The sequence below is a fragment of the Balaenoptera physalus genome, assembly GCF_965194825.1.
Source record: "Balaenoptera physalus genome assembly, chromosome: 12".
Lineage (NCBI taxonomy): Eukaryota > Metazoa > Chordata > Mammalia > Artiodactyla > Balaenopteridae > Balaenoptera > Balaenoptera physalus.
This window is the reverse complement of record NC_138897.1, coordinates 60,563,903-60,579,522: the sequence shown is the minus strand read 5'-3', so window position 1 is coordinate 60,579,522 and position 15,620 is coordinate 60,563,903.

Sequence of the window (15,620 nt, the reverse complement as noted above, 5' to 3'; positions counted from 1 at the left end):
CTATTAGACCATTCACTTTGGATAGTCCTTGATTTTGTTACCTACTTCCCATGGTCTCTACTGCTGTCAAAACAGAAACTGAAATTATCATGGTTAAGCAGATGCTTCCTGGAAAACACTGGCTTCAGGCCTTTATAAATTTCCCAAGTGTCTTCTTTCTCTGTTTTCAGCTTCTGAATATTCTTTACTTTGTTGTTCTCCCAGGAAGTCTCTTAAAAATATGTTTTCAATATATTATTAAGCATGTTAAGTTATTTTTATATTTTGGGTATATGGGCTGTTTGTCACTGGAATTGAAATTTCTTTTCTGAAGTCTCTGAGAGAAGTATTCTTTGACTAAGTGCCTTAGATACCACTCTGATATCCCATGAGAGGGTGAAGACAAAACATTAACTTATTGGCTGATATTCTTGAAAATCAATTCAGTAGTGTTACAGATTTTTATTTAATTGGAGCAAAAATACCCTCAAGGAGGACATTAGAAGACTGCAAGAGTGAAATTCTGACATTGACAAGAAGATCATAGCCTCAATACAAATTGCTCAATCTAGTTTGTGGAACTGCACCCTTTGCTGCTTTTAGTTTTATTTTTTACATATGAGAAATTATTTGAGTTAAAATATTATTTGTATACACATTTGTTTATGGGTCATCAAAAAAAGATTTAACATGTAGCTTTCAGCCATGACTAGGCTTATATAATATTGCCCATGCAGTATTTTCACATGAAACTAAAACCCAAGAAAACTGGAGAGGTCACCCTACAAATTCCCAAACTCAAAGCTATAACATTGTTTTGATACTATGGTTGTTGCTGTGAAGATTTCTGGGTTTTTTTTTTCTTTCAAAACTAAACGGTGAATTTTGAATGGGGTTGGGAAATACGCAGCAGGTGCATATGAGCTGCAAATATAAAAGATTTTCTTTCAATAGAGTTAGACTATTGCTACTACCTCGTTAGCATGAGTCAAATGTGAATGTTTGTGTCTGCCAAGGGAAATCTCCCTTTTCCTTGTTTACTCTCCTTAGGTTAATTATTTTCATACAGAGAATCTACAAGAGATTTTCTCTGGTAGCTCCAGGGGCCAGACCCAGCTACGGAGAGAAATATTCCCAGAAAACTGGTAAGCACTTTGGGAGGTTTGCTAGCTCTTTCATAATATCAGTGTTAGGACATTTTCTATGTTGACACATTGTTTTTCTCTTGTGATAGCCATAGAAATATTCATTAACCTTCAAATTTACATGTAGCATTGTTTGAGATTACATTATATAATCACTATTGTTATTGTATTATTAATGCCTAACCCTTAAATCTGTTTTGAAACTGGTAGGATAAAATTGTAAGTGAATATGCGTGATTTCTGTGGAAATACAATTACTGTTCCATGGCAATATCAAATAACGAAAGTTTTCTCTAACTGGAAATAGTAACTCCATTGATTCCATGACTCAGTTCCAAGACTGCCATTTTCTTTGGGTGAATGGGAAATCTAAGGTGTGAAAAAATGGGTAGGCAGTGTGGAAATACCAGTGGAGTATAAAATATACTGTAGTGTAGAAAATCTGGGTTGTAATCCTGGTTCTGCAGTATATTAATGGTATGATTTTGAACAAATCAGTTTCTCTCTCTAAGCTAAGGTTTCTTTTCTCTAAAAATGGGGATAAATGTGACAATTAAGAGCAAGAATTTGGGGAAGGTAAACATAGATTTGAGTACTGAATCTACTCTTAACGAACTGTGTAAATATGAACAACTTGCTTAGCCTCAGTAGGACTCAATGTTCTCATCTATGAAATGGAAATAGTACAGTGTCTGGATTAGCACTTGAAGTAATAAGGGATTTGGTTTTTTTTCCTGTGCAAATACAAATTCATTTTTTTAATCACATCATTCTTCCTCCTAGATATTAGGCTTCCAGTGCCTCAGAGTAGAGTTGTTACGGCAAAAATGCAAAGAAAGAGAGAAAAGAGTCCATTCAGGCAGTGGTCCCTGAATTTACAATAGCTTTGAAAGAAATTTTCTGAGCCAATATTCTCTACTCTTGTTCAGGATAGTTACCCATTTCCTGGCTTAGAAAAAAACAGAGGCAAGTCAGAGAGGTAGACTTTTAAGTGGACACTGGTCAGTGTCCCAGAGAAGAGGATCTGCTCTCACCCCACCTTGGGTGGAGTTGGAGAGAATGAGAGAACTCAAACATAGGTTTATTGACCTAAGATCACACAAGAGTCTTGTGTCACCTTCTAAGTGACAACTTGGAAATCAGGCTCCTTCACATATTAAAAACTCAGTAAGTGGTAACTTTCCTATCAGGTCATAAATTTGCTGAAGTCAGAGACGATGTCTTGCTTATTCACTCAATAAATAATTGTGGAATGCCTACTTTTCTATCACTGGCATAGAACAGTGAAGAGAGCAGCCAAGGTCATTGCTCAAATGGAATCTATACTGTAGGTTCTTTACTTTTATGTTCTTTATATTTTTTATAGTCTTTCCAGCAATGCTGGCTCATAAAACATACAAGATAAATATTTGTTGACCGGATTGAATGACTTTTTCTTGTACCCAGATAGAGTTAGTAAGTCTGGAGACTTAATTACTCTTCTAGGCTAATAGAAAGAATGACTCTATTTACATGAAGGTTAATCTAAGACATAGCATGAAAAGCTTGAGAAGGAATTAACAAATTCTATTTACTATTTCACTTCTACCTTCTAAATTGACTGTTTACTCCTCATTGGCACAGTCTATGAATAGATATTCTACATGACTTTTTATGAATGACCAATCCTTACACCACGGAAGACTTATGGCTATAAATAAAGATTGACTTCAAAATTACATCAGCAATTCAAGCATCTTATGGTGTACTAAAAAATAGATTAAAGTAATTATCATCGATGTGCCATTTTAAACTGTAAGAAAAATGGCCACACTGTCATTTTGATAAATAATGCTGGTGCAAGAGAATGTGCATGTTTTAATTTTATCCCTTGGAGTTGCAAACCCACATCCATTTAAAAGTAGTCCAGGATGATACAGCAGGCTTTTTTGTCAGGGGAAAAACCATTATCATCTCTTTTAATACAAATGCTGATGGCCATTTCTAAGTAACCCTTCTTCTTAAGTAACAGATCTGTAGCTTCAACACAGGGTTATAATTGATTATTGCACTACACGGTCTAATTAGACAGAAAACAGTATTAAAAATAGTGCCAAGATGTAGGTTTAAGATATATGGGAGATGACGCCTGCCCACAATAAATAGCCCTCATACTGGGAAATGCCCCAAGCAAATTTTTAGGACCTTAATGCATTCTTGATCAAGACTGAAATGGCATCTATTTCAAACTGTGCATCAATTTTAATATTGACATTAATTTTTGCCTGGAAAGAACTTTGAGATATCATCTTGTCTGTTCTTTTACTTCTATAAAGGATCACAGTCACCACTCTGGTACCAGGAAATTAATTCTGTTTTTAAAGCATCAGAGAAAAAGAGATTTTACAATTTTCTGAATCTATAAATTACTGGACTGGGTAAAACAAGATCATTCCATCTTAATCCTGGGGTCAGTGGTTCAGCAGAATGGAGAACCAGCAGACCTCCTCCTTGGCAGGCTCTCCTCCCTCCAGAACTGGGAGGATGAGCTGCCCTTACCCAGGTCGTGTCCTGTTTTTTGCAACATCTCCAGACATGATACTGCTCTCGGCATATTGAATGTGCCTAGTAGATCTTAATAATAAATAAAATTTCTTCAGAGCTCTCCTTCTGGACCGATGGCTGGCATTGAATAATGCTGTTGGTTGGGTTCTCTGCAAAATAGCCTCTGAGATTCATAGATTTGCATCCAGGAAGTTTATTTGGGAGTTTGTTTATTGGAGTTAATACCTGTGAGAGATTAGGAAAGCATAATTGGGCAGAAGGAGAAGGTGAACTGAGATGCAGTTGTAAACTGCATCGTAACTGATTCTCCAGGCTGCTCTGGAGCTGGCATGGGTCTTCAGCCTTGTCCTGAGTGCAGACGAGCAGTGATGCCAGCTGCTCCTGGAAAGGAAGCAAATGTTGGGAAAGGCAGCTTCCTTCTGCAGAATTAGATTTCTGGACAGGTAACAGTTGTGAGTCCTCAGCTGCCAGCATTTCTGGAAGCTAGGGGAATGGGTGCCTAGGTCCTAAAGGGAGATCTGGTGGCACTCTACACTATCTACCGCAACTGAACATTTGTACCACAGCATCCACTACAAATAAACATTTGTTGAATGTATTAACCGTTACAGTTTTTTAAAATTAATTAATTAACTAATTTATGGCTGCAGTGGGTCTTCGTTGCTGTGCGTGGGCTTTCTCTAGTTGCGGCGATCGGAGGCTACTCTTTGTTCCGGTGCACGGACTTCTCATTGCGGTGGCTTCTCTTGTTGCGGAGCACGGGCTCCAGGCGCACGGGTTTCAGTAGTTGTGAAGCATGGGCTCAGTAGTTGTGGCTCACGGGCTCTAAAGCGCAGGCTCAGTACTTGTGGTGCACGGGCTTAGTTGCTCCGCGGCATGTGGGATCTTCCCAGACCAGGGCTTAAACCCTTATCCCCTGCATTGGCAGGCGGATTTTTAACCACTGTGCCACCAGGGAAGCCCTTAACTGTTACAATTTTTAAAGAGAGTTGCTTCCAACAAAATAAGGATAAGAAATAATGAAATACTAAAATATATGGTTGGAAAATAGGGATAAGGATGAGGAAGCAGCTTGATGATAATATGGAAGAGTTTGAATTTTCTGATATCCACGTAATTGACATCAGAGGAAGAAGCAAGAATTGTAGCAACAAGGAGGCAGGTAGGAGGGACTTGGGCAACCCTTCCAGTGCTCCAGACTCATTTTCTATTTATAAGACACAATGACATGATTTTTGTCCTTCCATCTCCATGTTGCACTGTGACTTTCTTTCTGACATTTGCTTTTCTGTATTCACACAACATGCTTCTTAACATCTACACTTTTGCTCCTGTAGCTTCTTTTGCCTACAGTGTCTTCTCCATCCCTATGAATTTTCAAACATTTATTTATCATTAAATAAAGATTTAGATGAAGTGTTTGCCCTTAAAGATATTCCTGCTTACTTTCTTCCTGATGTTGGGTAGACATTTTGGTGGTCTCCCTATTGTATATGCTCCAATAATTTCTCTGCTTCATGTTTGACCCTCCTCCCGCCCAGACTGTAAACTCATTAAGAGCAAGCAGTCATGTATCTCTTTGCATAACTATCAACTGATATTGTGTCTAGCAAGTGGTGGTCACTCAAAACTGTCTTTTGGTTGCATTAATGAATTACATGATACTTAGGTAGGATTCCAATTGTTAGAAAGGATTCAGGGGATTATGTAATTTAGCAGAACATAATACTCAAGGGCAAAGCAAAAGGAATATCTAAAGCAGTTTTAGAAAGTGGTTAGCAAGACTCCTAGCTGGGCCAGAGGGTTCACATAGGCTGAGGGGGAGTTAGATGATTGCCAGATTGGAAAGGATCTTGAACACCTGGAAAAGAAATCCACACTTAGCATTTTACTTAGTAATTTTATTATATGGGTAAATCCCCAAAGTTTCATTTAAAGATTAAAAAGGTAATTTATAGGGTGTATTGAAGGGATGAGTGATCCGGGATATCAGACCAGTTAAGCAGTTATTACAATTACTTGGCATAAGGTGGAAGAGAACTCACCTCGAATAAGCAGTATAACAGACAGTATCACTGACAGACAATGTAGGGTTATGCTGATTATTTAGGTAGGTCAAACCCAGGGTGGGTCAGAAATGGAAGATGGTAGGGTGCAGCAGGCGATGTGGGAAGGTAACGAATAAGTGACATGTGATAGATGCATCATCTTGTGGTGATCCACCTGCAGGCTATCCTACACGTCACCATCTGGGAGGTCTGCTTTCAAGTGGATGGAACAAGAATTCAGAGAACTTGGAAGCAGATAGTAGGTAGAGTCCAGCAAGCCACTGGCAGTAGAAAAATCTGGCAAAAGTAATGAGAAGCCAGCCATAATATCAGGATTTAGGAGATAGAATTCAGTCCTTGGGATACTGGAGAGAACAAGATAGGGGTGTAGTACTCTAAGACTCTAATACTGTGTAAAGCACCGACAGGGGGTCAGTTACCGAAATCAGTTTACAAGGTGTGAGTGTGATCATAGTAATAGGCGACATTAGATTGGAAAGTTTGTTTTTATCCAATGCAAGGAAGGAGACACATTTGGTAACCTCTGGCAATGGGAGTCTTCTTTTAAAGATAGATAGAGAGGAAAACAGGAATACAGCCATACCTTTACTAGGCTGACAGCAATACTAGGCACTCAATAAGAACTGTAATAGTTGTTGCCTCAGGAAGGGTTGCTTCTTAGCTCTTCTGAATGCCTATGAAAGACTCCAGTTTGCACAGTCAATATTATAGAAAGTTGGCAGGACTGTCTGGTAAATACACTCAATGGGTCGATAACCTAGCTGTTCTTAGGTCAGATGCCATCACTGGTCAAGCCAGTGGTGGTCTTGGTGATTGGACTGGATTACTTGGTGATTGGTGATTCCCCTTACCAAGGACAGTGAAGGTAGCAGACATTAAGAGTCATACTGGATTCCTCTAATACATTAAAAGAGGAGCAGAAGACAAGACAGTAGCAACTGGAAGGCTGATGGGATGTTGACCAAAGGTTCCAAAAATCCATACACGAGATGGCAGTGGCAGCCCACAGGCAAGTGGTTTCAAAGTGATATGTATGAGAAACATTATAAAGAAGACTTGATAGGGTTTGGTTGCTAAGTAATTTTGAGTTTTCTCACATCTTTCTTTCTTCCAGAAAAATCTCTGAACAGAGCCTTTTAAAAAGTTTTATGCATTCTAGAAATAAGAACTAAAAGAAAACTCTGAGAATTGAAGTTTACATGCTCTTCTATTCTGTACTATGTGAAAGCCGTGATAAACAAAAGTTTATGACAAAATAAATGTTCCTGGATAGACTGAGATGATGCTAAATTTGGGGAAAAAAGGACAACATCCATGATCAATTTATAAGATTCTAAACAGTATTTAGTACAAAGCCAAAAGTAAATATAAGTTTCATCTACATAAAATAAACCAAGAAGATTCTGAAATGCAAATGTTCTATTTCAGAGTGAGCCAAGACAGGCAGATCTAAATCTACTTAATAGCACCTCATAAATCCTATATATAGAGAAAGAATAGATATAGTACTGAAGCAAATGGAATTTGTTAAATCTAAAAGGGCCAAACAAATGAACATTTTTGACAAGACCTTTAATAAAAGTGACAAAGGTTTTTTCCATTGTCCCCAAAGAAACAAAACACCTTATTTCTCTACATCACTCTGTAATTTACAAAACTCTTTCCATTCTTTATCTTATGTGATCTTTACCAAAACGTTTTGTGTGTAAGGAAACTGTGAGTCCAGAAAAGTTCATATGGCTACTAAGTGGCTAAGCCAGAATTTGAACTCAGAACATCTTGAGTTTGATTCACTGTCCCCCTGCTCCCCCATAAATCCTTTTTTTGTTCTCAGGAAGTGCTAGATAAAAGGAGAAATAAATGTTAAATATCAATATTAGCAGTACATGAAATTGTTTCTACTTCGTTAGTATGTATCCCATTTAATAGGATTCAGGGATTTACTGTAAGTGAAATTGCATTTCTGTGCGCTCCCTGTACTGCACAGCAATTACATGGCTTCTTTGGATTCTTTCTCAAGAGGACCAGGAATTCCAGCAATATCGCCTAGATGCCAGCCTTGGATTACACTCATAGCAGTAATGATATTTCCTTAAAATGTGTTTTGTAATTTACACAGACTTTCATACACACACCATGAAAACACAAACAAGCCCCTTCCTTATCCATACTCTCCTCCTACATGGTAGGTTGATTCATGCCAGTTTGAACAAATAAATAAGACTATACTATGTACACATTGTCATTTAATACACTTTAAACCTTTTCATGATTACATAAATATATTCCTTTCAGATTCAACCTCAGTACTTTCTGTCTTTGAAATTTTCATATAAAATACACACATTCAGACTATATTGAACTTTCAAAATGAGTTAGAATCACTGTGAATGTTAGAATGACCCAAGATTCAGTACACAGTTACTGAGTGACTCCTATGCACCAGGCTCTGTGCTGGGCAATGCAGATAGAAAAATATTGAACAAGACAGACGTGCCGCTGTCCTTGAGGTTATGTTATACTGAGGAAGTCAGACACTAAATGAGCAAATAATTTAAAAAATAGATTTAGAGTTATGAATGAAATAAACTGGTTTCTGTAATAGAAAATAAGGAGTTTGATATTGGGTGTTCAGGGAACTTCCCCTTAAGTGGATGGCAGTTAAGTTGGGGCCTGAAAGAAGGAATGTCAAAAGTTCTAGGAAAGAGATTCCAGGTGGAGAGAACAACAGTGTGAGACTCTGAGTCAGGCAAGGGCTGGCATCCGGAGAACAAAAGAAACCAGCAGGTCAGGTACTTACTGGGAGTGGCAGGGAGGGGGTTTGAGAGGCAGGCAGAGCCCTCTGAGCTGGGGTAATACATTGGGTTTCAAGTGTGGTTGAATCTGTGGAAGCACTCGTAGGATATTTAGAATCGTGGTGTTGATTATAGCCTGAGGTGAGCTCCCAGAAGCCCAGCAAGTTCCAGGAACTGGCACTGGGCTGGCCCAGGCTCTCCTCAAGTGCCTGGGGCTTTCTGAGTTTGTAGAATCCTTAGCAGGATTGCCTGGCCGAGTGAGGTCTCCAGTCCTCTGCCACCACAGAATTCTGTGAACTTGAGTCCAGTGCCTTATGCTACTCCCTGCTGGGCATGGAGATCAAAGAAGGAACTTCATTCATTTGGTTCCAGCAAGGAATATATAAAAACTTTAACAATTAGCTGGCTTGTGGAATTTCTCCTTCAGAATCTGTAGTGTCACTATAAGCAAAGCAACATTGATAAAAGCTGGGTGCTGAGTCAAATGGTATTAAAAATTATTCTGGTGTTTGTGAAAAGTATTTCTTCTGTGTTAACATCTGATTCGCCACACATTTCTGTTGAGGTTTTTTAAAAAAAAATTACTCAGATATTAAAGGTGGTTTGGGAACAATGGCAGCAGCCACGACCTGCTAACCCTGAAGAAAGGCATTTCTTTTTCAGATTGCCCATAATCATCCAGATTCCAGAATTGCTCACAATGTATACACCAGTGCAAAAACTCCCTTATGCATCAGTTTATTATGAACAGCTCAAGTAAAGATTTGTAACTATGGAAACCAAAATACAAAAATAATTAGTGGGCATTTAAAAAAAGTAGCTCAGGTATTATTCATACTGACTTCAGGTGATTTACACGCACAGTCTAACTGGCCAGGACCCTGTATGGCTTTTTGTAGTCTCTGCTGAAAGGTCAATCGAACAGAATGACCATGAGTTTCTGTTAATGACCAGGTATATTCAGATTTATTTAGTACATGTCCAACTCTTAATAAGCTCTGTCAATAGACAAATGGAATGGCATGGATAAATGAATTAAAACCACATCTTCACTCATCATTCAAATTCCCTTCCCTCCTGTTATTTCTTCCCATCCTCAAAACAAAGAACATAAGCAAAACCTCCAAACCTTTTGCCTTCTGCACAAACCAATCCTAGACTGGCTGATTCAAGTTTTCTTTTTTTTTTTCTTAATTAATTTTAGTTGCTTTACAATGTTGTATTGGTTTCTACTGTACAGCAAAGTGAATCAGCTATATGTATACATATATCCCCTTTTTTTGGATTTCCTTCCCATTTAGGTCACCACAGAGCATTGAGTAGAGTTCCCTGAGCTATAAAGTAGGTTCTCAGTTATCTATTTCACACATAGTATCAATAGTATATATATGTCAATCCCAATCTCCCAATCATATCCCATCCCCCTTTCCTGCCTTGGTGTCCATACATTTGTTATCTACGTCTGTGTCTCTATTTCTGCTTTGCAAGTAAGATCATCTATACCATTTTTCTAGATTCTACATATATGCTTTAATATACAATATTTGTTTTCCTCTTTCTGACTTACTTTACTCTGTATGACAGTCTCATCCATGTCTCTGCAAATGACCCAATTTCGTTCCTTTTCATGGCTGAGTAATATTCCATTGTATATATGTACCAAATGTTCTTTATCCATTCATCTGTCAATGGACATTTAGGTTGCTTCCATGTCCTGGCTATTGTGAATAGAGCTGCAAGGAACATTGGGGTGTATGTGTCTTTTTGAATTATGGTTTTCTCAGGGTATATGCCCAGTAGTGGGATTGCTGGGTCATATGGTAGTTCTATTTTTAGTTTTTTAAGGAACCTCCATACTATTCTCCATGGTGACTATATCAATTTACATTCCCACCAACAGTGCAAGAGGGTTCCCTTTTCTCCACACCCTCTCCAGCATTTATTGTTTGTAGATTTTTTAATGATAGCCATTATGACCCATGTGAGGTGATACCTCATTGTAGTTTTGATTTGCATTTGTCTAATAATTAGTGATGCTGAGCATCTTTTGATGTGTTTGTTGGCCATCTGTATGTCTTCTTTGGAGAAATGTTTATTTAGGTCTTCTGCCCAGTTTTGGATTGTGTTGTTTGTTTTTTGGATATTGAGCTGCATGAGCTGTTTGTATATTTTTGTGATTAATCCTTTGTCAGTTGCTTCATTTGCAAATATTTTCTCCCATTCTGAGGGTTGTCTTTTGGTCGTGTTTATGGTTTCCTTTGCTGTGCAAAAGCTTTTAAGTTTCATTAGGTCCCATTTGTTTCCTTTTGTTTTTATTTCCATTTCTCTAGGAGGTGGGTCAAAAAGGATCTTGCTGTGATTTATGTCATAGAGTGTTCTGCCTATGTTTTCCTCTAGAGTTTTATATTGTCTGGTCTTACATTTAGGTCTTTAATCCATTTTGAGTTTATTTTTGTGTATGGTGTTAGGGAGTGTTCTAATTTCATTCTTTTACATGGAGCTGTCCAGTTTTCCCAGCACCAGTTATTGAAGAAGCTGTCTTTTCTCCATTGTATATTCTTGCCTCCTTTGTCATAGATTAGGTGACCATAGGTGTGTGGATTTATCTCTGGGCTTTCTATCCTGTTCCATTGGTCTATATGTCTGTTTTTCTGCCAGTACCATACTGTTTTGATTACTGAAGCTTTGTAGTATAGTCTGAAGTCAGGGAACCTGATTCCTCCAGCTCCGTTTTTCTTTCTCATGTTTGCTTTGGCTATTCGGGGTCTTTTGTGTTTCCATACAAATTGTAACATTTTCTGTTCTAGTTCTCTGAAAAATGCTACTGGTAATTTGATAGGGACTGCATTGAATCTGTAGATTGCTTTGGGTAGTATAGTCATTTTCATAATATTGATTCTTCCAATCCAAGAACATGGTATATCTCTCCATCTGTTTGTGTCATCTTTGATTTCTTTCATCAGTGTCTTATAGTTTTCTGCGTACAGGTATTCCCAAGTGGTTTCAATCAAGGTTTAACCAGCCTGTCATTTAGAAAGAAAAGAAACCAAAGATAAGGAAGGGGACCAGAAAGAGGGTCCTTGGGGGATGTGATAGGCAGCTTCTGGTGTGGCCCACAGTGATTCCCACCTCCTGGTACCCACATCTCTGTGAACCCCTCCCCTTGGATGCGATCTGGACCAGCCCTGGCTGGCATCTTAATCACAGCCCTGAGAGAAACCCTGAAGCAGAGAACTCAGGTAAGCTGTGCCCCAATACATAACCTGCATAAATTATAGGATAATAAATGCATGTTTTTTTAAGTAACTGAGTTATATAGCAATATGTAATGAATGCAGGATCTCTTAAAATTACTCTCATAAACATACTCCCTGCCCACCCTCTATCCCAGTAACTTGGCATTGTGCCTTGGATTTTGAAACATTTGACCATATTCCTTAGGAGATCTTGATGTAATCACCTCTCTTGTTCCTATCCTCTGTCCAGTTGAAAGCCAGTGGCTCATCTTTACAGTCAAAAATAAGAACTTAAATAATTGAGAATTTATGTAGAAGAAGACCTCCACATTTGCGAACTGAGTTTTGTGGTTTTAAAGGTTCTAAGTATGTGACATTCCTGTTTACCCTCTGTGAATTGTTCTAGGTACATGGCATGCCTACGTACTGTCTAACAAATATTAGGAGAGGTAGTGAAAGGGACCAGTAAGAAGTAGGGAAATGGGAAAAAAGATTGGTAAAATGATGAAAAATGGAAGTTTTGGAGTTTGGAAAATCAGGGTTTCAGCACACAATGTGCTATGTGTAAGGTCTGTAATTTAGGAGGAAATTATTTAGCCTTTGAAGCCCTCTATTTTCCTCATTTAAATGAACAGGGAATCAATAAATTAATGTTGATTGCCCAGCACTTGGGGGACACACAGTTTGTAGTGTCTATGTTTTTCTTTCTTGTAGTGATGCAGGGCAAACACGAAAGTAGGAGAAACTGTCTCTTCATCTACTGACATTCTTTCCTTTAGCAATCTTGTACCGTGCTCTTTTTCATGTGGATTCTGAAGCTCACTTCTAGTTTCTCACATCTCAGTTCAGCCTGATCTAGTAGTTAATGGATTTTGCATACACTGGAATCTCCAATGGATAGAAATTATAAACCACATTTGATTTTAGGAAGACAACTGTGTTCATCCCCTTAGCATATAAAATTTATATAATCTCCATCAGTTTTTTTTTTTTTTTTTTTTTTTGGCTATATTTGGCACCTCTCTCACCTGCTGTATCCTTGTATCTCAGAGGAAAGGTAGACATATAGAAAAGCTAATGTAGCTTTGTCTGTTTCAGCTATGCTGAACACTAACGCTATCTATCTGGAATAGAGCTATGATTAAGGGCAAGCAAGCTTTAATGTATTCAGGTGGGAACAGTGTTTAGCTTGGATAAAGGAGCTTTCTCCCAGTTATGTCTTGCTAATATCATGCCAGCCCTAGTATTTATGAGTAGATTTGAAAATTGGGCTCTTCTGAGTAAAACTTTGCCCAACCGCGTCCTCCAGTGACATTCAGCATGTAAGTTGGTGGGGATATATTTTAGAGCTTTTGTCAGACCTCTCTTTTCTATCAGTGAGTAAATCCTCTCACAAAATGGAACAAGCTGAACAGCAGTAACACATCAGGGTTCTCAGAGTCAATCACTTCTAGTTAATTTGGGGAATTGCTTCGCTGCAATTCATGAATGAATTCATCCAAAGATCCTTGCACCTTTAAGGGCAACTACTCCTGAACCATGGGCTCATTAGTCTTCATTGAGGGACTCCTTTGTCCTTGAATTTGTTCCAGGATCCCCTCAGAGCTAGTTCCTTGGGGCTAGCTTTCTGGTACTAATCCTTCCTTCTAATTTCTGGTTTTGTGTACATTTGTTCACAGAGACTTGATGTTCAGCTTCCCTCACCTCCTTCACCTAGGTGATCCCACCAGGTCCCTTTTGCCCTTCACTCCCATCCCTGCCCCCTGCCGGGCCCAGTCCTGGCCTGCCTTCCACCTACAGGGCAGAGCTGCGGTAAAGTGGAAAGTAAGACCTTTCCATTAACTAGCTGGCCAACTTGACCAATTCAGCAGGGAACAAGCATTTATTGCATGTCTTTAAACCAAATGGTTTATTTGTCTTTTAAAAAGATGGTGTATATTTTTAACTTCCTCATTTGGTCTGTAAACTTCTTTCAATCACATCTTATTCACATTTGTATCTCTCAGGGTACCCACCACGGTGTTTTAACTGTGTAGTGCTTAATATATGTATTTCTTGAATGTGAGTAAGAGAAGGAAAAGAAATTGACATTAATAGGATACTGTGTATTAGTATTTTTACATATATTATTTAATCAATGCTAACAGATATCCTTTTCTCTCATTTTATAGAGGAAGGAAATTTATCCAAGGCCATGTAGCTGGTATGGAACAGAGCAGAGATCAGACCCAAGGCTGTCTAACATAAAGCCTTTATACTTTTGTTTATAACATGCTGCCTTGTCATTGTGGCTTCACTGCTGTGATCATGCAAGCTTCTTCTTTCTGCAATTTTTTAAAATCATTAAACCCTGTATGAACATTGCTGATTATGGGACAATGGCAGTCTGAAGAAAATTGCTGAAAGGTTAAAAAGTAGATTTGTAAAAATTCAATTGATAAAACAACACATGGGTTGTATTTTAAGTCATTCATTTTGCATCCTCTCAGTCTGTGATCCCTTGTTCACTTCATATAGTATTCTCTGTCAAATTTTGGAAATAACACTGACCACATGTTAGTGTAAATAAGATGTAAGATATAATGATGCATCTGAGTAGAAGAATTTTGAGGATCTGGACAGATTCTCATCATTTTATTTAACATTCTCATGTAAATTAGTAGCATTTAAAATCTTATTACCCTTTTAGGAAAATCCAATAAAAATTTTCCTTACTACAAGTGTTAGCTTTTTTATGAGGAATGCTGTTTAGATATAAATGAAACATACTCAAAAATGGCAAAAACATTGCTAAATAGTTAAATTTGGCGTTACTGGATGAAAATGAATTTTAAATGAAAATGTAAAATAGAAAGTAAACTACATTCTAAAAATGTTTTATAAATTATAAAAGCAATCCAAAGTCCAGAGAGTTACCAATACATTAACATTGACTAAAATGTGAAGAAAAAAAATTAAAATTCGTGAAGTCATTGCCAAATGAGTGGAGCATACATAACTGTTGAAGAACAAGTTATAAATTTAAAAAACTGTCTGAAAAGTGAAAAAAAAAGAGTGCACAAATATTCAAATAACAAAGTAATAGAGTTTTTGAAAAAAAAACATGAAAATTCTTAAAACTGTAAACAAAGTTCAGAGACCATTTTATGGCACATGATATTTACCAAACATAAAAAATCACTGAGAGAAAAATATCCATTTGAAATCTATCAATTGTTTGGAACAGCTGGGGTGCATGGCTTTGTTCTTCTGTGGGATCTTCGAGTTTATAGAAGCGTCCTTTTCAAGGTGGGCTCATCTAAATGCCCAGGATCTGGTATTGCAAGTCAGGTAGGAATTATCCCTCCCTGGTTTTGTTCCCAATAGTTTACTATTTATTCGTTTTATATGCTTAAACTCCATTTCACGGTAATTATGATGGCATTAATTGTTCCTTCTAATCTTCTTGTTAGGTACTTGTGTCTTCCCTGTTTTGTGCATTTGGTTGGAATAGATAGACCTGGTCTTAGAACCTTGTCTCTCCTCTCAGACATAATTCCATGTGACCAGTTCATTTCAATCCTAGAAGGCTTCTTTCTGGTTGAATAACTCCTTGCTTTTTGCACCAATCCATTTTCTTTTTAAGGAGTTTTTCAAAATTCCTCACATCTTCAGTAACACCTTACTTACAGGCCAGGAAGCACAGAGAGGGGAAGAAATCATGGTGACTTTTATCAGATAACTGAATAAATTTCATTTGCAAACCATGATTTTCCTTCGTAACTCCCTAACAGCATGTGACTTCCATTGATAAAACTATTTTTGAAAAATTATGATTATTTTTACTGATGAATAGTATAAAATGAATATTTT